Source organism: Nicotiana tabacum, chromosome 6 (assembly GCF_000715075.1).
Source record: "Nicotiana tabacum cultivar K326 chromosome 6, ASM71507v2, whole genome shotgun sequence".
Lineage (NCBI taxonomy): Eukaryota > Viridiplantae > Streptophyta > Magnoliopsida > Solanales > Solanaceae > Nicotiana > Nicotiana tabacum.
The window spans coordinates 162,619,978-162,647,841 of NC_134085.1; the positions used below are offsets into that span (position 1 = coordinate 162,619,978).

The 27,864-nt window shown below is 38.5% G+C and overlaps 1 pseudogene; it reads left to right on the forward strand.

Annotated features, from left to right (window-relative positions):
• The first annotated feature begins 9,504 nt into the window (after positions 1-9,504).
• LOC107769325 (cysteine protease inhibitor 8-like) lies at positions 9,505-10,236 on the forward strand (annotated as a pseudogene).
• Positions 10,237-27,864: the final 17,628 nt, after the last annotated feature.

Genomic DNA, 27,864 nt, shown 5'->3' on the forward strand with positions numbered 1-27,864 from the left:
CATTCCTAATTTCCGTGGTTGGGTAGATTTAATCATGAAAGCCGTGCCTATGGAGGCGAGAACGTGGAAATCCATTTCCAATTTACATGGTTGGAAAGTGAAAACTCACGGTATGCATCTCTTTATCATTTTTCGTATGACAAGTCCTTTATTTTTTCTAACTTGTTTTTTTTTTTAAAATCCTTGTTTTTGTCAGGATTTGCTATTCGAGGAATGACACCGAAGTGGCTACTGCCCTTCGAGCCTCTTCTGGTACTTCTCTTTCTGTGGAGAGAACTCAAGCTAGGCTGTCAAGAAGGAAAGTTGTAGAAGAAGATTCTGAGGACGATGAAGACGAAGACACCTCTTTGATAACTAGACCAAGAGCCAGGAGACGCATAGTTTCTGAGAATGAAGTTGAAGTTACCCCTGTCTGCGCCTCTCTTACTGAACCTGTTCACATTCCCTCTGAAGATTAAACCACTCCGAGGGACACCAACGAATCTATTCATCGTCTCTTCGTTGGTGGTTTTGAAAGTGGAGAACTAGGTCCAATTTTAGATGAAGTTCCTCTTTCTTCCTCTGTTCCCATTCCTTTTTTTCCTGCTTCATTACCTACTTCTGCTCCCTTACCTGCTTCGAGTTTTATGACTCCTGTTATTTTCACTTCTTCTACCACTCTTCCTTCTATAGCTCCCCCTTCCTCTGTTCAATATGCAGAGGAGGATTCTAGTCGCAGAAGCTTGGCTCTGAGGAGCGTTACGCTTGAAGTTCCTGCTAACAACAACCTTTTAAGGAAGTCTGGTGGAGCAGATGACTGGCTTAGGCCTTTGATTGGAGATATTGAGAAGAAGAAGATGGACAACCATAGCTGCTTAACTTTGATGAATGACATTGTTCATTCTACTTTGAAGGTATTCTTCCTTTACTTACTAACAAGTTTTTTTAAAAAAAATTCTTATTTCTATAAATTGTCACTGCAGGCTAACCTCATTGGTACAGAATTGATGGGAAGAATTTCCCTTCTGGAAAAGAAAACCCGTGAGTCTGAAAAGTCTATCCACGAGGCTGAGGAAATAGCCAGGGGAGCACAGCTAGAAGCGGCCAATTGGAAAGAGCAGTTTGAGAATGCTCAGGGAACTATAGAAGAATTGCTAGAGAGTAGAAATCTTCTGGAGCAACGAAAGCGAGGTCTGACTTCTGAGCTAGCAGTTGCCAAGGCTTCTTCAAGCCAATTTGAGAAAGATAAGGAACGCCTTGAGTGTTCATTTTCAGAACAACTATCAAATTGTAGTGAAGAGATCAGAGAACTTAAGGTACTCTTGACCAAGAAAGAAGAGTATGCAGGGGAGTTAGTGCAAAGCTTGACTCAAGCTCAAGCTGATTTAAAAATATCTTCTGATAAGGTACGTACCTTAGAGAGTTCTCATGCCTCCCTTGAAGCATCCTTTGAATCCTCTTTAGCTGAAAATCAAGTGTTAAAGAATGATCTTGCTATGTGGGAAAGGGAGTATGAACTTCTTGAGGAGAATTTTAACATAGAGGTGAGTTGGGATTTTCTAAACTCTCGTCGTGATGCTTTAATGGAGGCCAGTCAAGAAAACTTTGATTTAAACTCAGAGTTGGCCAAAGTTTTAGAGACCATTGAGAGAACCCAACAACCACTTGACTTTCCCTCTCCGTCAATTGAAGCTCTCTGGCTGAAAAACCTTTAAATGAAGAAGTCGTTGCTATGGCAGTTGAAGTTGAAAATGTTGCAATTCCAGCTTCAGAGGGTGAAACTTCTATGACTCAGTCGGTGGAAGTTGAAGCTTCCATGACTCTTGCTTCCCTCGTTGATCCTAACATTTCAAGCTCAGCTGAAACCGTTCCTGTTGCTGCTTCTTTAGAAGTTGTCACCGTGCCTGTGGCTGAAAGTGAAATTAATATTGCAAATTTGATGTGCTAACCCCTTCAATTGGATAATAGTTTTATCCCTTAGTTTTTAAGGGATTTTTTGGTGAAAGTCCCCAGTTATCATAATGGGGCACTTGTATAAACTTTTATTGACTAAGTTTCTACTTAGTCTTTTTAATTATATTAAGAAGTTTTGTTAGTACTTCAATGTGTTCTATTCTTGCCTTTTCCTTACTTATTTAGGACTTATAGAATAGTTTAGCATTTTTATCCTTTGAAAATGCTTTATGATTCTTCTCATGACTTATTAACATGAGGTTTATAAAAGAGGGCCCTTTTATTTTATCGACACTTAATGAAGAAGATGTATCAACTTCACAATGATATTATAATACGATGAAAGAAAGAGGAATACGCATGTTTTGTATGAAACAACTTTGACAAGTTTTATTCATGAACTTTAACAAGTTTTTTTGACTATTACATGTATTAAAATCCATCTATGACTTTCTCATAACTGTTTTTCTTGTAACAGATTTTTACATAATATAAAATAAACAAGGTTTTTCTTCATAACCTGTTTTAGTACATAGCCAAGACCCTATCTTTATATATTAAGAAGGATTTGAGAGGTGACTTCGTTTATGAGTTTGAGAGATGAATCTGTTGTTCTCATGGGAAAAACATTATGATAAATGTCTTGTGTTTGTTGAACACGATGATGAATGCCGAAGACTTTGTAACTTTTTCTCAACACTTGTCTCTTTGTGGCCGACTTTTGTTCGATATTCGTATCTGTGTATAATATGTAGTCCCCCAAGTGTTTGAGCGGTGAAGTATGAAGCCTCGAGCACTTGTTTATTTCTTTCAATTTTGTCCTTTTCCTGAAACAGAAAAATATACGGGACTCGAAGGTGCGATTATAGATGAAGACTGCCTAACTCATGTGTATTTCCATCAGATTAATTGTAACCCTGGGCTGGGAATTTTAGAACACTCCATTTTGCCTTGCAGGTCGTGACTCATCATTTGGTACGAGTTAGGGTTTTTGCCTAGCATCTAAAATCGTTAGTAAAACTTTAATAATTTAAAAGAATTTTTTTTAACATGGCGATACCTGACCGTGGGTACTTTCTCAAAAGTAATACCTCTTTAAATGGACGACATTCCAATGTGAGGGTAAAACTTTGCCGTCCATTGTCTCCAACTCGTATGCTCCTTTTCCCGCAATGTCATGAACTTTGTATGGTCCTTCCCACGTTGGACTTAGCTTTCCTGAATTAGCAGCCTTTGCAGATTGGAACACCTTTTTAAGCACGAAGTCCTTAATTTTGAAAAATCTGAGGCGTGCTTTCCTATTGTAATATCGTTCAATTACTTGCGTTTGTGCTGCCATTCTTATCAATGCAGCTTCTCTTCTTCCTTCAAGCAAATCAAGGTTGACCCGCATCTCTTCATCATTAGATTCCTTCGTTGCCCGAACGTACCATGTGCTTGGTTCACCTATTTCAACTGGAATTAAGGCTTCCGCACCATAAACCATTGAAAATGGTGTTTCTTTAGTGCTTGTTTTTGCCGTTGTACGATAAGCCCATAATACTCCAGGTAACACCTCAGTCCAATTACCTTTTGAATCCTGTAACCTCTTCTTCAAGTTGTTGATAATGACTTTATTAGTGGATTCCGCTTGTCCATTACCCATTGGATGGTATGGCGTAGATGTTATCCTTTTAATCTGCCAACTTTGAAGAAATTCTGTGATTTGAGCTCCTATGAATTGTGGTCCATTGTCACACACGATCTCCTTTGGTGCTCCAAAATGGCATATTATATTTCGCCATATGAAGTCTTTAACTTCCTTCTCTCGTACCTGTTTAAATGCTCCTGATTCTACCCATTTAGTGAAATAATTTGTGAGTACAAGTAGAAACTTTACCTGACCTTTTGCTTGTGGAAGTGGACCTACGATATCCATTCCTCATTTCATAAAGGGCCACGAGGCTATAACAAGGTGTAGTAACTCAGCTGGTATGTGCATATTATTGTCGTATCTTTGACATTTATAACATTTGGACACGAAACTGTTTGCCTCTTCTTCCATCTTACGCCAATAATATCCTGCTCGAATCAATGTTCTTACCAGCGACCTTCCCCCTGCGTGATTTCCACAATGTCCTCCGTGAACTTCCCTCATCACATATTCTGTTTGAGAGGGTCCGAGACACTGTGCCAGTGGTCCACCGAACATCTTTCGATAAAGATTTCCTTGATAAAAACAATATCGAGCGGCTTTTTTGCGAAGCGCATTAGCCTTCCCTTTGTCAATAGGCACAGTTCCGTGCTGTAAAAAAGCAATAATTTCATTTCTCCAATCCCATGTTAGATGATTAGAATTTACCTCATTCTTATCAGGTTCGAGAACGGAATGAAATAAATGTATGACTGAAGAATTTGCGTCGTTTGCTATGTCAGCTGCAGATGCGAGATTAGCTAAAGCATCTGCCTCCACATTCTCATCTCTTGGGATCTGCATTACCTTCCAAGTTTGGAATTGCTTAATTAGTTCCCGTACCTTTTCGAGATATTCTTGCATTCGGGTTTCCCTGGCTGTATAAGTCCCCAGCATTTGATTGACCACGAGTTGAGAATCACTTTTGATTATAATTTGTGTTATGCCGAGTTCTCTTGCCAATTCCAAACCTGCAATTACAGCTTTGTACTCTGCTTCATTGTTAGTTATAGAATGACATTTTATTGCTTGCCTAATAATTTCACCCGTAGGTGGTATGAGAACTATACCCAGACTTGCTGCTTTTATATTAGATGAACCATCAGTGAATAAAACCCAAGTCCCCGGGTTTGCACCATTAAAAACTTGTAATTCTTTTTTTGCTTCTAAATGCATCCCCTGACTAAAATCAGCCACGGAATCAACTAGTACTTGAGATTTTATAGCGGTCCTGGGTTGATAAATTATTTCGTATTCACTTAGTTCTATAGCCCATTTTGCTAATCTTCCTGACAGTTCGTGTTTATGCAAAATATTTTGAAGCGAAAAAGCAGTAACTACAATAATGGGATGACATTGAAAATAAGGTCTTAATTTTCTAGATGCCATGATCAAAGCTAATGCTAACTTTTCTAGCTGTGGGTATCGTGTCTCAGCATCTAATAAGGACTTACTTACATAATAATAGGAGATTGTTTACCTTGGTCCTCACGGACTAAAACAACACTTACCGCAACTTCAGATACAACCAGATAGATGAGAAGCTTTTCTCCCACCTTTGGTTTTGCCAACAACGATGGTTTTGACAAATAAGCTTTCAAATTTCTAAGAGCTTGTTGACAATCTTCATTCCATTCAAAATGATCTTGCTTTTTGAGTGCAGAGAAAAACTTAAAATACTTTTATAAGGATTTGGTAATAAATCTCCCCAAAGCTGCAATTCTTTCCGTTAATCTTTGAACTTCCTTTTTATTAGTAAGGATATCAGGGATTTCTTCTATTGCTTTGATCTGAGAAGGATTTACCTCAATACCACGGTTAGAAACAAGAAAACCCAAAAACTTACCTGATGCAACTCCAAATGCACATTTTTCTGGGTTGAGTTTCATATTAAATTTTCGCAAAATTTCAAATGTAACAGATAGATGAGAAATATGATCTTGAGACTGCTGGGTTTTGACGAGCATATCGTCTATATATACCTCTATTGTCTTTCCTAAATATTCTTGAAACATTTTGGTGACCAAACTTTGATAGGTTGCCCCAGCATTTTTGAGACCAAAGGGCATTACTTTATAACAGTAAGTCCCCATGTCTGTAATGAAAGAAGTTATTTCCTCATCACTAGGGTCCATTTTAATTTGGTTGTACCCTGAATATGCATCTAAAAAACTTAGAAGTTCATGTCCTGCAGTTGCATCAATTAACTGATCTATATGTGGTAAAGAAAAAGAATCTTTTGGACAAGCTTTATTAAGATCTGTATAATCTACACAGACTCGTCACTTACCATTTTTCTTAGGTACAACAACTGTGTTGGCTAACCAATTAGGGTACTTTACCTCGCGAATTGACACAATTTTTAATAGCTTTTGGACCTCATCTTGAATCACCTGGTTTTTGAAAGCCCCTTGTTTTCTTTTCTTTTGTTTTATTGGTGTAAAGGATGGATCTTCGTTTAAGTTGTGAGTCATCACATCCGGTGGTATCTCTGTCATGTCAGCATGGGACCAAGCAAAACAGTCCACGTTAGCTTTTAAAAATTTAATCAACATACCTCGCATATATGAGCTTAAATTGGCTCCAATGTAAACCTTCCGTTCAGGCCACTGTTCGAATAATATCACAACTTCGAGTTCTTCAATTGTTGTTTTTATATTTTCATTCTCTTCAGGTTCTTGAATTGTATAAGGTCTCGAGTCTAAATCCGTCTTTTCTTGTTCAACTGAGGTTTGATCCTTGAATCCTTCAACTGTTTCCTGTAATTGCTATTTTTCTTTATTTATAGTGCTCGTACCTGTTACAACATTGATACTCCTAGCTGTCTGCTGATCCCCACGAATTTGGCAAATTCCCCATGGTGATGGGAATTTAATAACTTGATGTAGAGTTGATGGGACAACATCCATATCATGTATCCATGGTCTCCCCATGATCATATTGTAAGCCATTTCCATATCTACCACCTGAAATTTAGTTTCTTTAACAACACCTGCAGCAAAGGTTGTTAGAATTACCTCTCCTTTTGTTACCACACTTGAATTGTCGAAGCCTGACAAGGTATGCGCCTTGGGTATCATTTTGTCTTCAGCTTGCATTTCACGTAATACCCTTAGTAGTATAATCTTTACGGAACTCCCTGGATCAATCAAAACTCGTTTTACATTAGTATCATGTACAAGTAAAGATATTACCAGTCCGTCATTATGTGGAGTTATCACTCCTTCGGTATCTACATCATCAAATGAAATACTTTCATTTCCTAAAACCTGCCGTACCCGTTTCCCGTGTGTAATTGTTACTTTAGAAACCTTGTTGGAGGTTGTGTAGGTTATGCCGTGAATATCTTCTCCCCCACTTATCACATTCACTGTTCTCTTGGGTGAAGGGGGCTTTGGTGGCTCTTGCCTATTTTTCATATAGGCTTGTTTACCTTTTTCACTAAATAACTCAGTGAGGTACCCTTGCTTCAATAGATGGTCCATTTCACTCTGCAAGAATCTACATTCTGAAGTTTTATGCCCGTGATCATTGTGGAATTCGCACCAATGATCTGGATTGCGTCTATTTGGATTTGACCGCATCTCTTTAGGCCACTGTACCTTATCTCCCATACTTCTCAAAACAGCCACGAGCTCGGAGGTAGTGACATTAAAGTTATATCCGCCGAACCGTGCCTTTAAACTTCTGTCATCATCTCGTGACTCTTGTCTGTTCCGATCATTTCTGAATTTCGATGAAGAACCAGAGTCCTTATTCCTCGATTTTTGATCATATTGCTGGCTATCTTGTTTTGACCGTGTGTCTTTTCCTACAGGACCCATATATGAATCGTACCTGTTTTTACCTGATCTTTTTTTGGTTTCTGATCTTCTGGAACCACCCCTTTCTTCATGATGAAACTTAGGTACGGTATCTTCTTCAATTCGTAGCTTCGTACTATACCTGTTGTAAACATCATTCCACGTGGTTGCAGGGAATTCTCGAAGGCTTTCTTTGAGTCTTCTCGTGGCTTCAGAACTTTTTTCATTTAAATTACTTGCAAAAGCTATTGCAGCCCAGTTGTCAGGCACATGGGATAGAGTCATTCTTTCACACTGGAATCTATCAACAAAGTCTCTGAGCAACTCTGAATCTCCTTGTTTGATTTTGAAAATATCTTCCATTCTTTTCTCAACCTTTTGTGCTCCCGAATGTGCTTTAATAAAAGAATCTGCAAGCTTAGCAAAAGAATTTATAGAATTTTCAGATAAAAGAGAATAACAGGTTAATGCACCCTTGGTGAGTGTTTCTCCAAATTTCTTGACCAGTACTGATTCAATTTCTTGTTTGGTCAAGTCGTTGCCTTTTACGACTGTTGTAAATGCAGTCACGTGGTCACGTGGGTTTGTAGTACCATCATATTTCGGGATGTCAGGAATTTTGAACTTTTTCGGAATTGGAAGGGGAGCAGCACTTGGCTTCAAAGGTTGTTGTGATAATGTCCATGTCAACTCCTTTTATTACAGGCGAAACTCCAGGGATTTGCTCAATACGTTCATTTTGTTCCTTAATCTGTTTCTGCAAGGTTAGTACTAAATTTTGCAAATAGGAATTGTTTGAATTACCTGTTTCCCCTTCCTGTGGTTCACTGGTAGTTCCTCCATTTCCAGAATTAACAAGACCAGAAAGGGGATTCTCCAATGTATTATTATTAGGAGTTGGTGTGGGTGGTGCAGTAGGCAATCGACTAACTAGAGCCTGGAGAGCTTTGCCGACCTGTGCATCAATTAGCTTTTGTAAAGCTTCATTTGTACCACCTTCAAAGTGTTCAGATTGTTCTTGTTGATCAGCACGAGATTCAGGAGTGCCTTCACGAGATTGACGTGGTGAATTTTGAGGGGAGGGAACCACTTCAATGTTATGTAAATCTCCTTGATTTTGATGGATTTGATTTTCAGGGTTTCCCAAAGTATTTTCATTGTTATTGTTGGTGTTATCGTTTGACATGGTGATAACAATGGACAAGATGTAGCTTAAAAGAAAAGATTATTAGATTCCCGGTAACGGAACCAATTTGTTTAACCAAAAATCTGAGTCTTTGGTCAAAGCTAGAAAGAAATTCGGGTTACTGATAATCAGGAGACGAAAATAAATTATTTTTGAGAATGATGGTAAAGCAGTAAATAGTTTTGTATTTCAGTAAGATCTCAATAGTATTTCCTATCCCTACAGATGTTGAGTCTTTCCCCTTTTATAGTTGATTCTAGGAGAAGATATAATGCCCATGTCTTAATGAGACAATTATGAGCAATAAATGATATTTAAAAGAAACGTTACACAATCATTTCTATTTAATTCAGATTCTCTAACGTATTTGACATTTAATGCTGTATTTAAACTCTTTTACGTCATCAGATTCGTATCTTCAACTTCTTCTGATCTTTGATCTTTAAACGACTCGAATAGGTACGAGAGTCATACCTATTTTAGTAACGATCCACACCTATGTTGCTTTCTTTTCCCCCTATCTGTTGTCGCCCGTACCTCTTGGCTATTTATTGCGTTTTGACCTTCTGACCAGTCCACGTGTCATGACACGTCATCTTCAATATCCAGAATCAGTTTTTTCTCAATACAATAGCATCTTACTCCTTCTGTTAGTCTGCTACGCACCTCTATAAATTTAAGCTTCAATAATGGATTTGAGTATCAAATAATCAGGGAAGAGCTAGAGCAGGAGCTACAGGTTCGGCCGAACCCAGTAGCTTTTGTTCAAACCCTATACTTGTCTTAAGAAATCTATTGAATATGTATAAATTACTAATTTGGAACCCACTAACTTAAACGATCAAGAATCTTTAACTCATAAACTTCAAATCCTGGCTCCGCCTCTGCAAACAATACGCAACACACTCCTTCTGTAAACATGAAATCCTTTATTTTCAGCTTCCTCTTGCTTTCAACTACTCTCTCTTTGCTTCCTTTTGAAGTCTTTTCATCATCTTTCACTTCCACCAATCCCATTGTCCTTCCAACCACTAATGATGACAACGATTTACCTGTACTTCCCGAAGTGCTAGACATAAACGACAAACCGCTCTAGATTGGAGAAGAGTACCACGTTATCTTTGCTAACTGGGGAATCGGCGACGGAGGCATATACTTAACCAATCTTACAAACACCAAATGTCCAAATGACGTCGTCCAACACTGGATAGGCTCCCAAGATGGCATGCCCGTGAAATTCTTTACGATGGACCCCGAGGTCGCACCTTCTAGTATCGTACATGAAACTAATGACATTAATATTATGTTCTCTGTTCCAACTACAAAACTGTGTTAATGAAACTGTTTGGAAAGTTGGTGATCCCGACTCAACAGAACAGGGGGTTAGGTTTGTGGTAACCGGTGGAACCCTAGGAAATCCAGGACCCAAAATAATAAAGAGCTGGTTTAAGATTGAGAAAGTAACAAAAACAGCACCTTTCTACAAGTTAAGGTACTGTCCTGATAGATTTTTGCGTCCAATGTGCTACGCTGGTTGTTCAGATGTGGGCTTGACTGCTGACGTCGTCGGAGACAGGCGTCTGGCTCTTAACGACCAGCCTTTTTGGGTTGTCTTCAAGAAATTCCAAAAGACTGATGCATAATTAACCTAATCTGCTATGTCTTAACCTGGCTTTCTAAATAATGCATGTGGATAAATCTTTCACTTGTCGATCTTAGATCGATAGTTGATCTTTCGCTTTGTGTAAATGCTGCTTATGAAGCATATGAATAAAGAAGCTAGGTTTTTATATTATCTGGAGAATTAATTATTACACGTTTCGATATAATTAACCGTCTCCCTCCACATTTCAACTACCAATGGCAGAGCTAGAAATTTTATTAATGGGTGTGTTTAACCAAAAATCTAAGTCTTTGGTCAAAGCTAAAAAGAAATTCGGGTTACTGATAATCAGGAGACGAAAATAAAATGTTTTTGAGAATGAAGGTAAAGCAGTAAATAGTTTTGTATTTCAGTACGATCTCAATAGTATTTCGTGTCTCTACAGATGTTGAGTCCTTCTTCTTTTATAGTTGATTCTAGGAGAAGATGTAATGCCTTTGTCTTAATGAGGCAATTATGAGCAATAAATGACATTAAAAGAAACGTTACACAATCATTTCTATTTAATTCAAATATTCTAACGTATTTGATATTTAATACTGTATTTAGACTCTTTTACGTCATCAGATTCGTATCTTCAACTTCTTCCGATCTTCGGTCTTTAAATGACTCGAATAGGTACGAGACTCGTACCTATTTTAGAAACGGTCCACACCTATGTTGCTTTCTTTTTCCCTTATCTGTTGTCACCCGTGCCTCTTGTCTATTTATTGTGTTTTGACCATTTGACCAGTCCACGTGTCATGCCACGTCACCTACAATGTAAATTCAGTTTTTTTCCAATACAGATAGTCCCCCCACTTTCCATTTATTTATCAATTAAATAATTGGGAAGTGGATCTTCATAAAAATGGAATTTTTGTCGTAATTAATATTATGACAATACTAACGTTTCAATTGTCCCTTCTATTTAATGCTTTACATACGTGTCACTTTCTGATTGGTTCTGCAATTCTACACTCTTTTTTCGAGACTTCTTCATTCACACTATTCACGAAATGATAGTTGCCTTTATTATAGGCTTTCCATCATTGCACTTCTAAGTTTGATGGTTGTTATTATAAGCATTTTTAACCCTCTTTCGTTTACCTTCTTCTTCATAGATCTTCAACAATCAATTTCTTACTTACTTGTATTTTCTCTCCCCTTTAGTACATCTTTCTTCAACAATGTCATCTCCAAACCCTAACCCTAGAAAAGTTCCAATTCTCGATCACTTCCCCAATGCCCCCGTAAGACATAGGAGAGGCAGAGGAGGTAGGCTTCGGAGCTTGGGCCTAGGGTCCGCTCGTGGTGGTTTATATGGTCCTACTTCTTCTTCTTCTAGTATCGGGAGTTCTATTCCGAAGACCCCTTCTTCTAAAGGTAAAGAAATCCTTGATTCTTCTCAAGAACCTTTAGTCGATGAAATTGTTCCCAGTGATTTGTCTTTTGGGAGTGATAGAACGTCTCTTCAAAAGCAAATTGTAAATTTAGAAAAAGCTAACACTTATCCTTCATTAGTGACCGAGCTTACAATTCCTACTATCAGAAGGGATTGTAACTGGAGCAATAGTCTTCGAATGTCAATTCCTTCCCCAAATCAAAGAATTTCTTCCTTTAGAAGTGGTTACTCTTTTGTTTATACTTACCCTTTTACTTTGGGTTTTAATCCTCCGGTTGACCCAGTCATTATTGACTTTTGCCGTTTCTTTAAAATCTGTTTGGCCCAAGTCGGTCCCCTAGTGTGGAGAGCAGTGGCTTGTTTGAGATACTTATCTGCCAAAGCCAATGTCAACTTCACCTTTTCTCACCTTATTCATTTATACCATCCCAATTTAATGCGCCATAGGGTTTTTACCTTAACTGCAAGAAGCAAAAAGGTTTTGGTAAGCCCTGAAGATGACAGAGATCGTGGATGGTATACCCGTTACGTTGTTGTACGTACAGTGGACTTGCTTGGTAAAACAAATATTCCCTTCCCTGAGAAGTGGAATTTTGCACGTAAGTTTCCTTTTATTTACCGCACCTATTTTTGAGAATTCCGATTCTTTTTCTAACTTCGTCTCTTTTTGGTTTTTTGTAGCAACCATGGGAGATGTGGAACTTATTCCTGACTTCCGTGGTTGGGTAGATTAAATTTTGAAGATTGCTCCTAAGGATCAAAGAACTTGGAAATCAATTTCTTCTTTACATGGCTGGAAGGTGAAAACACATGGTATGTCCCTTTTTACACGTTTTTTTTCTTTTTACATGTTAAGCACCTTTTTCTCAATGTTGATTATGTATCCTTCTTTTAATCAAGATTTGGTGTTAGAGGAATGGCAACTGATGTAGCTATGGCCATTCGCATGTCTGCTAATGCTGCACTTGATTTGAAAAAGGCTCGAGCTTCGCTTCCCAAAAGGAAAGCTATAGGAGAAAATTCTGAGAATGAGGAAGAGGAAGATACCTCTTTAATTTCCAGGCCAAGAGTTGGGAGACGAGTCATTAATAGTGATGAAATTGAAGATACACCTGCTCAAACCTCATCCACCGAACCTGTTTTGATTCATTCTGACGAGGACACCGTGCCAAGAGATACTAATGAATCAACTCAGCGTCTTTTTGATAGTGGTTTTAAGAGTGGCGAGCTCGGCCCTGTTTTTGATGAAGCTCCTCTCTCCTCATTCATTCCTATTTCCTCCATTCCTTTGCCAACTGACAGTATTTCTTTACCAGCTTTGAGGGTTTCCGTTCCTTTGCCAATTTCAACTGCACCTGCTTCCATTACTGTGTTGGTTTCTATATATTCTCCTTCCATCCCTGCATTGACTCCTATGACTCCTACTGCTGTGTTTACCTTTTCTACTACTCCTCCTTCCATTGCTCCTCCTCCCTTTGTTCAGCATACAGAGGCGGGTTCTAGCAGTGGAACCATGGCTATGAGAAGTGTTACTCTTGAAGTTCCTACCAACCATAGCATTTTGAGAAAGAATGGTAGAGCTGATGTTTGGCTCGAGCCTCTAATCAGAGATATTGAGAAGAAGAAGATGGAGAGACACAACTGCCTAACTCTGATGAATGACATAGTTCATTATACTTTGAAGGTATTTTTCCTTTACCAACAAGTTTTTTGTTTTTAATCTACAAATCCTCATTTCTATGAGTTGTCTCTGTAGGCTAACCTCATTGGTACAGAATTGATGGGATGAATTTCCCTTCTGGAAAGAAAAACCCGTGAGTTTGAAAAATCTATCCATGAGGCCGAGGAAATAGCCAGGGGAGCCCAGCTTGAAGCAGCTAATTGGAAAGAATAGTTTGAGAATGCTCAGGGGACCATAGAGGAGTTGCAAGAAAGTAGAAATCTCCTGGAGCAGCAAAAGCGTGGTTTGACTTCTGAACTAGCAACTGCCAAGGCTTCTTCAAGCCAATTTAAAAGAGATAAAGAGCTTTTGGAGTGCTCATTGTCAGAACAATTATCAAAGGCTAGTGAAGAAGTCAGGGAGCTTAAGGCACTTTTAGCCAAGAAAGAAGAGTATGCAGGAGAATTAGTGCAAAGCTTGACTGAAGCTCAAGCTGACTTACAGACCTCCTCTGATGAGATTCGAGCTTTGAAGAGTTATCATGCCTCCCTTGAAGCTTCCCTTGATTCCCATTTAGATGAACACCAAATATTGAAGAATGATCTTGCTATGTGGGAAAGGGAGTATGGACTTCTGGAGGAGAACTTCAACATAGAGGTAAGTTGGGCTTTCCTAAAATCTCGACGTGATGCTTTGATGGAAGCTGCTCAGGAAAGCTTTGATTTGCAATCTGAATTAGCCAAAGTCTTAGATACTATCGAGAAAAGTCAACAACCTATTGATACTCCTTCTCCTGCACTTGATGCTCCTGGAACGGAAGAGCTTTTAAATGAAGAAGTGGCTACTGCGGCAATTGGAGTTGCAATTCCGGCTCCCGAAGGTGAAACTTCTATGACACAGTCCATGGAAGCTGAAGCTCCCGTGACTCTTGCTTCCCTCGGTGATTTTAACATTCCAAGCCCAATTGAAATTGCTCCTATTACTGCTCCCTCAGAAGTTTTTACCGTGCATGTGATTGCCCCTGAAAATGAAATTGCAACTTCTGATGTTCCAAACCCTTCAGTGACTAGTTGAATGTATTTCACACTTTACTGCTATTTTTGTTTTCATTAATTGGTGGTGTTATCCCTTGGCAACTTTAAGGGATCTTTTGACGAAGTCCCCAGTTATCATAATGGGGCATTTGTAAAAAACAAATATTTTGCTGACTAAGTTTGTACTTAGTCTTTTATATTAAAAAGTTTTATCGGTACTTCTGTATATTTTATTCTTGCCTATTTATCTAGGACTTATAGAATAGCTTAGAATTTTTATCCTTTTAAAATGCTTTATGATTCTTCTCATGGATTATCAACATGAGGCTTATAAAAGAGGGCCCTTTCATTTTATCGACACTTAATGAAGAAGTCGTCTCAACTTCATAATGGTGTTATAATACGATGAAAGAAATAGGAATACACATGTTTTGTATGAAACAACGTTGACAAGTTTTTATTCATGAACTTTAACAAGTGTTTGACTATTACATGTATTACAATACATCTACAATTTTCTCGTAACTGTTTTTCTTGTAACAGATTTGTACATAACATAGAATAAACAAGGTTTTTCTTCATAACCTGTTTTAGTACATAGTCATGACCCTATCTTTACATATTAAGAAGGGTTTGAGAGGTGACTTTGTTTATGAGTTTGAGAGATGACCCTGTTGTTCTCATGAATGCTGAACTTTGTTCTCATGAATGCCTAACTCGTGTGTATTTCCATCAGATTAATTGTAACCCTGGGATGGGAAATTAAGAATACTCCATTTTGCCTTGCTGGTTGTGACTCATCATTTGGCACGAGTTAGGGTTTTTGCCTAGTATCTAAAATCGTTAGTAAAACATTAATAATTCAAGAGAGAAATTTTAACATGGTGATACCTGACCGTCGGTACTTTCTCAGAAGTAATATCTCTTTAAATGGACGACATTCCAATGTGAGGATAAAACTTTGCCGTCCATTGTCTCCAACTCGTATACTCCTTTTCCTGCAATGTCACGAACTTTGTATGGTCCTTCCCACGTTGGACTTAGCTTTCCTGAATTAGCAGCCTTTGCAGATTGGAACACCTTTTTAAGCACGAAGTCCCCAATTTTGAAAAATCTGAGGCGTGCTTTCCTATTGTAATATCGTTCAATTACTTGCTTTTGTGCTGCCATTCTTATCAATGCAGCTTCTCTTCTTCCTTCAAGCAAATCAAGGTTGACCCGCACCTCTTAATCATTAGATTCCTCCGTTGCCCGATCGTACCGTGTGCTTGGTTCACCTATTTCAACTAGAATTAAGGCTTCCGCACATAAACCATTGAAAATGGTGTTTCTTCAGTGCTTGTTTTTGTCGTTGTACGATAAGCCCATAATACTCCAGGTAACACCTCAGGCCAATTACCTTTTGAATCCTGTAACCTCTTCTTCAAGTTGTTGATAATGACTTTGTTAGTGGATTCCGCTTGTCCATTACCCACTGGATGGTATGGCGTAGACGTTATCCTTTTAATCTGCCAACTTCGAAGAAATTCTGTGATTTGAGCTCCTATGAATTCTGGTCCATTGTCACACACGATCTCCTTTTGTGCTCCAAAGCGGCATATTATATTTCGCCATATGAAGTCTTTAACTTCCTTCTCTCGTACCTGTTTAAATGCTCCTGCTTCTACCCATTTAGTGAAATAATCTGTGAGTACAAGTAGAAACTTTACCTGACCTTTTGCTTGTGGAAGTGGACCTACGATATCCATTCCCCATTTCATAAAGGGCCAGGGGGCTATAACAGGGTGTAGTAACTCAGCTGGTCTGTGCATATTATTGCCGTATCTTTGACATTTATCACATTTGGACACGAAACTGTTTGCCTTTTCTTCCATCTTAGGCCAATAATATCCTGCGCGAATTAATGTTCTTACCAGTGACCTCCCCCTGCGTGATTTCCACAATGTCCTTCGTGCACTTCTCTCATCACATATTCTGTTTGAGAGGGTCCGAGACACCTTGCTAGTGGTCCACCAAACATCTTTTGATAAAGATTTCCTTGATATAAACAATATCGAGCAGTTTTTTTGCGAAGCGCGTGAGCCTTTCCTTTGTCATTAGGCACGGTACCGTGCTGTAAAAAGGCAACAATTTCGTTTCTCCAATCCCATGTTAAATGATTAAAATTCACCTCATTTTTATCAGGTTCGATAACGGAATGAAATAAATGTATGACTGAAGCAATTGTATCGTTTGCTACGTCTACTGCTGTTGCGAGATTAGCTAAAGCATCTGCCTCTACATTCTCATCTCTTGGGATCTGCACTACTTTCCAAGTTTGGAATTGCTTTATTAACTCCCGTACCTTTGCGAGGTATTCTTGCATTCACGTCTCCCTGGCTGTATAAGTCCCCAGAATTTGATTGACCACGAGTTGAGAATCACTCTTGATTATAATCTGTGTTATGCCGAGTTCTCGTGCCAATTCTAGACCTACAATTACAGCCTCATACTCTGCTTCATTGTTAGTTATAGAGTGACATTTTATAGCCTGTCTAATAGTCTCACCCGTAGGTGGTACGAGGACTATCCCTAGACCTGCCCCTTTTACATTAGATGAACCATCAGTGAATAAAACCCAAGTCCCCGGGTTTGCACCATTAAAAACTTGTAATTTTTTTCTGCTTCTAAATGCATCCCCTAACTAAAGTCAGTCACGAAATCAGCTAGTACTTGAGATTTTATAGCGGTCCTGGGTTGATAAATGATTTCGTATTCACTTAGTTCTATAGCCCATTTTGCTAATCTTCCTAAAAGTTCGTGTTTATGCAAAATATTTCGAAGCGGAAAAGCAGTAACTACAATAATGGGATGACATTGAAAATAAGGTCTTAATTTTCTAGATGCCATGATCAAAGCTAATGCTAACTTTTCTAGCTGTGGGTATCGTGTCTCAGCATCTAATAAGGACTTACTTACATAATAAATAGGAGATTGTTTACCTTGGTCCTCTCGGACTAAAACAACACTTACCGCAACTTCAGATACAGCCAGATAGATGAGAAGCTTTTCCCCCACCTTTGGTTTTGCCAATAACGGTGGTTTTGACAAATAAGCTTTCAAATTTCTAAGGGCTTGTTGACAATCTTCATTCCATTCAAAATGATCTTGCTTTTTGAGTGCAGAAAAAACTTAAAACACTTTTCTGAGGATTTGGAAATAAATCTCCCCAAAGCTGCAATTCTTCCCGTTAATCTTTGGACTTCCTTTTTATTAGTAAGGATATCAGGGATTTCTTCTATTGCTTTGATCTGAGAAGGATTTACCTCAATACCACGGTTAGAAACAAGAAAACCCAAAAACTTACCTGATGCAACTCCAAATGCACATTTTTCTGGGTTGAGTTTCATATTAAATTTTCGCAAAATATCAAATGTAACAGATAGATGAGAAATATGATCATGAGACTGCTGGGTTTTGACGAGCATATCGTCTATATATACCTCCATTGTCTTCCCTAAATGTTCTTGGAACATTTTGGTGACCAACCTTTGATAGGTTGCCCCAGCATTTTTGAGACCAAAGGGCATTACTTTATAACAGTAAGTCCCCCAGTCTGTGATGAAAGACGGAAAGTGAGAATTCACCAACTGTTAAAATAAGTTTAATAAATCGTTTCAAATATAAAATTACGGAAAGTGAGAATTCACCAACTACGAACTAGAACAAAAACAGATCGAAATTGAAGACCATACATTTTCCGTACATTTCTGTATATACATGTACATTTCTGTAAACAGATTGAAATAACACTATAAAGCTTCTCTCAAAATATAACAACCCTACTAGTTGTTTTGAGTATTTGCACTTCCTCGGTATTTTGAGGGCTCGAGAATCTCCGCATTTCGATTTGGAAAAATGAACTTCAAGATTTAAGCTCTAAGTTGGAAGAGTTGACCAAGCTTGACTTTTTAGCATTTGACCTCGGAATGGAGTTTTGTCAGTTTCGTTAGCTCCGCTGGGTGATTTTGGACTTAGGAGCGCGTTCGGAAGTAGATTTGGAGGTCTGTAGGTCATTTCGGGGTCATTTGGCGAAAGTTGGAAATTTGAAGGTTTTTGTATAGTTTGACCGGGAGTGGACTTTTTGATATCGGGGTTAGATTCCGATTCCGGAAGTTGGAGTAGGTCTGTAATGTCGAATTTGACTTGTATGCAAAGTTTAAGGTCAATCGGACGTGATTTGACAGGTTTCAGCATCGAATGTAGACGTTTGAAGTTCTAAAGTTCATTAAGCTTGATTTGGGGTGCGATTCATGGTTTTGACATTGTTTGATATGATTTAAGGCCTCGAAAGTTCGTGTTATGTTTTTAGACTTGTGTGGGTATTTGGTTTGGAGCCTCGGGGGCTCGGGTGAGTTTCAGATAGGTTTAGGTTGTGTTGCACTTGTTTTTGATGCTTCGACGTTGTTTCTTCAAACATAAATGGTACCACATTAAGCAAATGAACTCTAAATTTAGTTTTTATTAAACCATTAGATCTGTATCATAATAAAGGAGCTATAGCAAAAAGAATCGTCAAATTTAGACATCGTATGATAGAGTTATGACCATTTCCGTGTCGAAAAAACCTGATGGTTTCTGGTGTGGTCGCAATTGCGAACATCTCCATCGCAATTGGGATGCTCAATTTGCAATTGCAAATTTTTTTGTCGCAAATGTGAACTTTTCCAGCCCTGTTCTTGGTCGCAATTGCAAAGGCTTCTTCATTTTTGCGAGGGTTCGCAATTGCGAACCCTTGATCGCCAATGCGATATCTGTAGCTTGTTTTCAGCTGTGTAACTCAGGGTTTCTCTTCATTTTGATATATTTTGAACCCTAGCTTCGATGAGAGGTGATTTGTAAAGGTATTTTCATACCAAATCATTGGGTAAGTACCTCTAATCAATTTTCAACTATATTTCATGATTTTATATAAGATTTAACATCAAATTCATGAGAAATCTAGGGAAAAATTTGGGGATTTTGTCAAAATTGTAAAAAATGAAAATTTAGTATTTGAGAGACGAATAGGACTTGGATTTGAAAACAAAATAAATATTTGGACTCGTGAGGCTATGAGTAGTCAAGACCTACCCTTAGACCCAGATTTTGACCGGGCGGGCCAGTGGTTTGACTTTTGTTGACTTTTTAAAAATCTAATAAAAATCATAGCTTTATTAATTGAAATTTTTTTCTCTTACATTGTGTGATGTATTCAAGTCGTCGTTGGCTAGATTGGGCCGAGCGAAGGCGAATTTCTAAAGGTAAAAAAAAGCTAAATTGAGTGTTGAGTTAGCCGAATTGATGTAAGTGTCTTGCTTAATTTGTTGAGGAAATTTTCCTCCTATTTGTCATTGTTTGCTACATGCGGGGGTGATACATATATGAAGTGATGAGCGTATATATATGTGCCAGGGTTAATCATGCTCGGGGGTAGATTAGGTTATATTTGTGTTTGTAAAATTACGTGACCTTCCTGCTTCATGTCTTACCTGACTCTTAGATACTAAGAACATAGTATTAAATGTTAGAAATCAATACTTAGCTTATTATAACTTGATCAAATTTGACGGAATTCTGAGTATACACTGACATGTCTAATTTGGTCATCACTATGCAAAATCATTACTACATTACTATGGCCGATATTCTTGAGATACTAGACTCTATACTTGTGTTATGGATCATTTGTGAGATTTGTGGAAGTATTTGAATAATATGGTTCTTGAGGGTTTATTGAATCATTGTTGGCTTGGAAAGTTGTGATTGGGATTTGTTTGGAATATCCATTCAAATACTCTTCTTGATGTTATTTATGCTTTCTGCCTTGTTTGTCATTGATATACATATGCGTGGTAAGAATGAGTGTAAAAGCACGAAGGGCGATGCCCTGCCATTGTATATACATTATCATGTGAGGGAGAGTGTAAAGCACGAAAGGTGATGTCGTGCCATATTATTGAGAGTAAAAGCACGAAGGATGATGTCGTGCCACATTGTTGAGAGTAAAAGCACGAAGGGTGATGCTGTGCCATGTCATATGAGAGTTAAAGCACGAAAGGTGAGGCCGTGCATTTCATTTATATTTTTATGTTTTTATTATCGTGAGATTATGGCATGATGGGTGTTTCCGTACATGTGAGGACGATGGATATGCATTATGATGTGATATATGTTTTTCGTGTATACGTTTATACCTTTACCTTGAGCTGTTATTGTCGTACTTATAGATCTTGTGTAACTTGTTGTTATTGTCTTGTCCTTGATCCCTATCTCAATTGTTGTTGTGATGCCCATATCTTCTATTTGTTTAACTTGGAAATACCATGTCCACTACCTGCTGCTATAATCACACCCATGTCATACTATTCGGTTACACCTGAGTACAAGCCCTTTTTCGATGTTAGTCATTCATGCCTCTACTTGTTAACTTGTAAAGATCATGTGTTTCCTTTTTATTTGTTATACCTGTATTTAGGCTTTCATCATGATAGTTAGTTGAAGTTGATATTCCTTGTTTCCAATTGCTGTCATCACTCACATGCTTTCCGCCTAGTCTTTTATTGTTGCCCATAGAGTTATCATTGTTCATTATTGCTACTTGCGTATTTCCTACCTTGTGATTCCTGTTATCGGTATTTTTGTCATCTAGTTGGTTCTTTTATATGTATATTGGGTGAGGATGAGATAAAAGTACAAAGGGTGTTGCCATGCAATTGACTTGATATCCGTACTACCAGTTTTTGGGTAAATTTGTAACTGTTTAGATAATTCTTTACTATTTTCCTATAATCTCTTTTAGACTGTATTTTCTGTTAGTTGGCTTATCTCGCGGATCGAGTTAGGTACCATCACTACTAGTGGTTTTTGGGTCGCAACAAGGTGGTATCAGAGTACTAGGTTCGTAGGTTCTATGAGTCATGAGCAAGTGTCTAGTAGAGCCATACGAATCTGTATGATGACGTCCATACCTATCTTCGGGATGCTACATGGCATTTAGGAAAATATTTCAGCTTGAAACCTACGACTTTGACTCCTCCCGATCGCTCACATGTGATGTTGTGCACTCAATATTTACTATGTGCTGATGATCAGTGATGCTGCAGATAGATTACAATGGGCTATGGATGCTTGATTATCATTGCGATGTGTTTCTTAGCCTCAGAAGAAGATGAAGTGTTGAATCTTCCAATCGTTCATTTATGGTATGAGGCGGGTTCATATGTCTGGTTGGTAAGCTCAAATTTGGGAAGATTGGCCAGTGGTCGAGCTATTGTGAATAAGGTGGGTTCATGGCAAGGTGTTGATTAGAGTATAACCGGTGGTCCATCTCCGGCATAATGTGTTTGGATCGTGTGTCTCATATGAGGTTTACATTCGGTAGGGTGCAAATGTTATCTATTCAAAGCATTTGGGGAAGTTGTTTGACTATTGCAATGATGGGTAAGCATTTGGCAGAGTCTTCAGGGTGTTCTATGATCAGTATTGCATGAATTTTTGAAGTATTCAGCAAATAGTCGTGCGAGATCAGGGCATGCTATGAAGATATGGTACTTTGGGTTGTTGATGAGGTGTTCTATGGCTTCGATCTTAGTGGTGGAGCCTGCTAATGACGATCGGATTGTAGGATCATAGGTCGTATCAGTTTCCAAACCGAGAGATTGCTTGGTTTTTCTTTGAATGGGCATATGCTGGTGAAGCACGGGTTGCTCGACGCTATTACCTGTGTATGGAAGATCATAGTAAGATGAGTGGTTATCGAGAAGGTTAATGCAAGTTCCAGGTATTATGTAGCCTTTAAGGACTTTTGAATTTGTCCATGACTGGGATTGAAAACGGTAGTGAATGGTGATTGGATCTGTGGTATTTCCTTGTCAAGAAAGGTCTACATCAATGTTTGAGTGATGCAAGAAATGGCTTCGGGTTCCCAGGAGGTTCCCTCAGGACGGTCATATCGGATTGAATTACTTTCAGGTTGGCAGTCTGCGTGACTCGATTGAGTTAGAGGCAATTGGTTATAATTACTCAATTATATGTTACTGAGTTCCGAAGAATTTATCATGGTTATGACCACGGCCGGAGTTGGTGTTTACCATAGGTATAAAAGTTATATTGCGTATGGTGGTGTTCTCATGGATTGAGTTAAATAAAAGATTCTCGGTTGATGAGGTATTCAATTTGCTTATTGTTTAGAGTTGACTATGAGATTTTCATAGTGTCGCGAATTAGCATGTTAGGGGCGATGCGCCGTATGGGGTTGAAAAGTTGCACGTACAAGGTTGCAGCTTAGCTTTGGAGGAAGGGATATGTGTTCTTGATGATATGGACGATTTCAGGTGTCTAAGGTTTTACTAGCACTATTTGTTCCTACCGGGGGAGAGTTTGCATGTTGGCAGGTGCATTGTGTGTTGACTTATGAGTATTTTCCGTAGAATGATGTAGTATGGGTGATGCATCAACCATTTGAGTAGCGGTGTTGGAATTTGATATGAAAATTCTAGTAATCGTGAGGTTCAGGGACTGGATATTCTCATTGACAGACGATTCCTTGACTGCAAGTTATGAAAAAATGTTGAGGATCAGGTGATTGATGGTAGGTGTTATGGAAAGGTTTCTATGGACTTTTGGAAGATTAATTACATGTTTGAGGATGATCGGATATTGGTTTGGGGGTTTCTTTTGAGCCTAATGAGAATGTGTATTCTATATTGGATCGGATTTGTTTGTTCTTGCGCAATTGTTACCACATGTATATCATCGGGCGGAATGGATGTTATTTTGTTCGCACCTTTGTTATGTGTTTCTCTCTTATACTATGACGGGTTGTGAGGGTTACATGATTCTTCACACGCATATTGTGATTCAGTTTAGGCCTCATGGAACTATGGGCAAGGTATACTTCGTGATGTTGATTTGCTTATTGCACCATAGTTGTGCTTGTCCTTCTCAGTATTGTTTGTTCCTAATAATTTTCCCACAGTTATATTTTTGTGCACTCTATTGTGCTTGATGTTGACGCACATGTGATCACTGAACCCGAGTATTATGGCTCGATGGATACCCTATGTGGATTGATATGATGGGATCGGGTTGCACGCCACAATGGTACAATGATGAAATATGACTCTTTATTCCTATTTTGTGTATTTTGCTTTCACCTTGTTGAAAATAGTTCATAGTAAAATGCTAAAATTTCCCAGCCTGATTAACTTGCTTAGTAATCCTCTTATTTAGTTTTCTTAATATTATGTGTCATGTCTAATTTATTACTTAATGGTGTACGGAACCGGGTTGTGTCAGGCTCCATTTGATTATTGTTGGCACTTGTCGATGGCGCTGCCTGTATTGGCTGAGATAAGGTTTCTAGACCTGAGAAATTCACTATTGTATTAGGATGAGGAATGTTTGGAAGAATAATACTATATTTTGCTGAGGATTTGGACAATGGCCCTGGTCGGACGAGTGAGTTTCTTGGCTTACAGACCAGATGAGTGGTTAAGCAGTTATGCATGTCTCTTTTATTACTGGTAGGGTATAAAGGTTTTGAACGAGGTTCTAATAGATATGAGGTTTGCTACCGGCGTCAGATTTGTTTTTGGGCAGTAATGGTGGTCAGTAATTCCTATTGTGGGTGTCGAAGTGATGGGGTATATCATGTGATTACATCTTGGGTTATGGGTATGATTTGATTCGGCTTGTTCAGACTTATACCGTGTGTAGATGCGGGATTCGGGTCTTGTAATAAATTCTGGATGATAGAGATTGGGTTTTAAGGTTTAAGGACCAAGATCAAAACAAGGATCTTTAGTTATGTTGTGTTGGCGGGCTTATGTGGATCAGGGTGACGTGGGATCACCCCTGAGTTTATGCATAGTAAGGTTACACTGTGATTTGATAGCTTTGGAAATGTTCAAAGACGAACGTGTGTCTAAGTGGTGGAGGATGTAACGACCCGACTGGTCATTTTGAGTATATGTACTTCACTCGGTGTTTTGAGGGCTCGAGTATCTCCATGTGATGTATCATGACTTGCGTAAATCATCGGTGTTGGTTTTCAAGTTATCCGGAATCGATTTCGAAGAATGAACTTCAAGATTTAAGCTCTAAGTTGGAAGAGTTGACCAAGTTTGACTTTTTAGCATTGGACCTCGGAATGGAGCTCAGTCACTTCCGTTAGCTCCTTTGGGTGACTTTGAACTTAGAAGTGCGTCCGGAAGTGGATTTAGAGGTCCGTAGGTCATTTCAGGGTCATTTGGCAAAAGTTGGAAATTTGAAGGTTTTTGAAAATTTTGATCAGGAGTGGACTTTTTGATATCAGGATCGGATTTTAATTACGGAAGTTAGAGTAGGTCCATAATGTCGAATTTGACTTGTGTGAAAAATTTGAGGTCAATCGGACGTAATTTGATAGGTTTCAACATCGAATGTAGAAGTTTGAAGTTCTAAAGTTCATTAAGCTTGATTCCACACAAGTCTAAAAAACACAACACAAACTTGCTCGAGGACTTAAATCACATCAAACAACGTCAAAACTAAGTACCAAGATCAAAATAAGGATCTTTAGTTATGTTGTGTTGGCGGGCTTATGTGGATCAAGGTGACGTGGGATCACCCCCGGTTTATGCATAGTAAGGTTACACCGTGATTTGATAGCTTTGGAAACGTTCAAGGATGAACGTGTGTCTAAGTGGAGGAGGATGTAACGACCCGACTGGTCATTTTGAGTATATGCACTTCGCTCGGTGTTTTGAGGGCTCGAGTATCTCCATGTGATGTATCATGACTTGCGTAAATCGTCGGTGTTGGTTTTCAAGTTATCCGAAATCGATTTGGAAGAATGAACGTCAAGATTTAAGCTCTAAGTTGGAAGAGTTGACCAAGTTTGACTTTTTAGCATTGGACCTTGGAATGGAGTTCCGTCAGTTCCGTTAGCTTCTTTGGACTTAGGAGCGCGTCTGGAAGTGGATTTAGAGGTCCGTATGTCATTTCGGGGTCATTTGGCGAAAGTTGAAAATTTGAAGGTTTTTGAAAATTTTGACCGGGAGTGGACTTTTTGATATCGGGGTCGGATTTCAATTACGGAAGTTGGAGTAGGTCCATAATGTCGAATTTGACTTGTGTGCAAAATTTGATGTCAATCAGACGTAATTTGATAGGTTTCAGCATCGAATGTAGAAGTTTGAAGTTCTAGAGTTCATTAAGCTTGATTTGGGGTGCGATTCATAGTTTTGACGTTGTTGGATGTGATTTAAGGCCTCAAACAAGTTCGTGTTGTGTTTTTTAGACTTGTGTGGGTGTTTGGTTTGGAGCCTCGGGGGCTCGGGTGAGTTTCAGATAGGTTTAGGTTGTGTTGCATTTGTTTTTTATGCTTCGTCGTCGTTTCTTCAAGCATAAATGGGACTACATTAAGAAAATTAACTCCAAATTCTGTTTTTATTAAACTATTAGATCCGTATCGTAATAACGGAGCCATAGCAAAAAGAATCGTAGAATTTGGACATCGTATGAGAGAGTTATGCCCATTTCCTTGTCGGAAAAAAGCTGGTTTCCGGTGTGGTCGCAATTGCGAACATCTCCATCACAATTGCGATGCCCGGTTCGCAGTTGCTAATTTTTTTGTCGTAAATGCAAACTTTTCCAGCCCTGTTCTTGTTCGCAATTGCGAACCCTTGATCACCAATGCGACATCTGTAGCTTGTTTTCAGTTGTATAACTCGGGGTTTCGCTTCATTTTGATTTAATTTGAACCCTAGCTTCGATGAGAGGCGATTTTTGAAGGGATTTTCATACCAAATCATTGGGTAAGTACCTCCAATCAATTTTCAACTATATTTTATGATTTTATATAAGATTTAACATCAAATTCATGAGAAATCTAGGGGAAAATTTGGGGATTTGTCAAAATTTTGAAAAATAAAATTTAGGATTTGAGAGTCGAATAGGACTCGGATTTGAAAACAAAATACATATTTGGACTCGTGAGGCTATGGGTAGTCAAGACCTACCCTTGGACCCGGGGTTTGACTTTTGTTGACTTTTTAGAAATCTAATAAAAATAACAGCTTTATTAATTGAATTTTTTTTCTCTTGCATTATGTGATATATTCAAGTCGTCGTTGGCTAGATTGAGCCGAGCGGAGGCGAATTTGTAAACGTAAAAAAAGCTAAATTGAGTGTTGAGTTAGCCAAATTGAGGTAAGTGTCTTGCCTAATTTTGTTAAGGGAATTTTCCTCCTATTTGTCATTGTTTGCTACATGCGGGGGTGATACATATATGAAGTGACGAGCATATATGTATGTGCCAGAGTTAATCATGCTCGGGAGGTGGATTATGTTATATTTTTGTTTGTAGAATTACGTGACCTTCCTGCTTCATGCCTTACATGACTCTTAGATACTAAGAACATAGTATTAAATGTTAGAAATCAAGACTTAGCTTATTACAGCTTGATCAAATTTGACGGAATTCTGAGTATACATTGATGTGTCTAATTCGGTCATCACTATGCGAAATCATTACTACATTACTACGACTGATATTCTTGAGATACTAGACTCTATACTTGTGTTATGGATCATTTGTGAGACTTGTAGAAGTATTTGAATAATACAGTTCTTGAGGGTTTATTGAATCATTGTTGGCTTGGAAAGTTGTGATTGGGATTTGTTTGGAATATCCGTTAAAACACTCTTCTTGATGTTATTTATGTTTTCTGCCTTGTTTGTCACTGATATACATATGCGTGGTAAGTAAGAGTGTAAAAGCACGAAGGGTGATGTCGTGCCATTGTACACACATTATCATGTGAGAGAGAGTGTAAAGCATGAAAGGTGATGTCGTGCCATATTATTGAGAGTAAAAGCACGAAGGGTGATGACATGCCATATTATTGAGAGTAAAAACATGAAGGGTGATGTCGTGCCACATTGTTGAGAGTAAAAGCACGAAGGGTGATGCCGTACCATGTCATATGAGAGTTAAAGCACGAAAGGTGTGGCCGTGCATTTCATTTATATTGTTATGATTTTATTATCATGAGATCATGGCACGATGGGTATTTCCGTGCAGGTGAGGACGAGGGACATGCATTATGATGTGATATCTATTTTCTGTGTATACGTTTATACATTTAGCTTGAGCTGTTATTGTCGTACTTATAGATCTTGTGTGACTTATTGTTATTGTCTTGTCCTTGATCCCTATCTCAATTATTGTTGTGATGCTCATGTCTTCTACTTGTTTAACTTGCAAATACCATGTCTATTGCCTGGTGCTATAGTCACACCCATGTCATAACTATTCGGTTACACCTTAGTACTAGCCTTTTTTCGATGTTAGTCATTTATGCCTCTACTTGTTAACTTGTAAAGATCATGTGTTTCCTTCTTATTTGTGATACCTGTATTTAGGCCTTCATCATGCTAGTTAGTTGAAGTTGATATTCCTTGTTTCCAATTGTTGTCATCACTCACATGCTTTCCGCCTAGTCTTTTACTGTTGCCCATATAGTT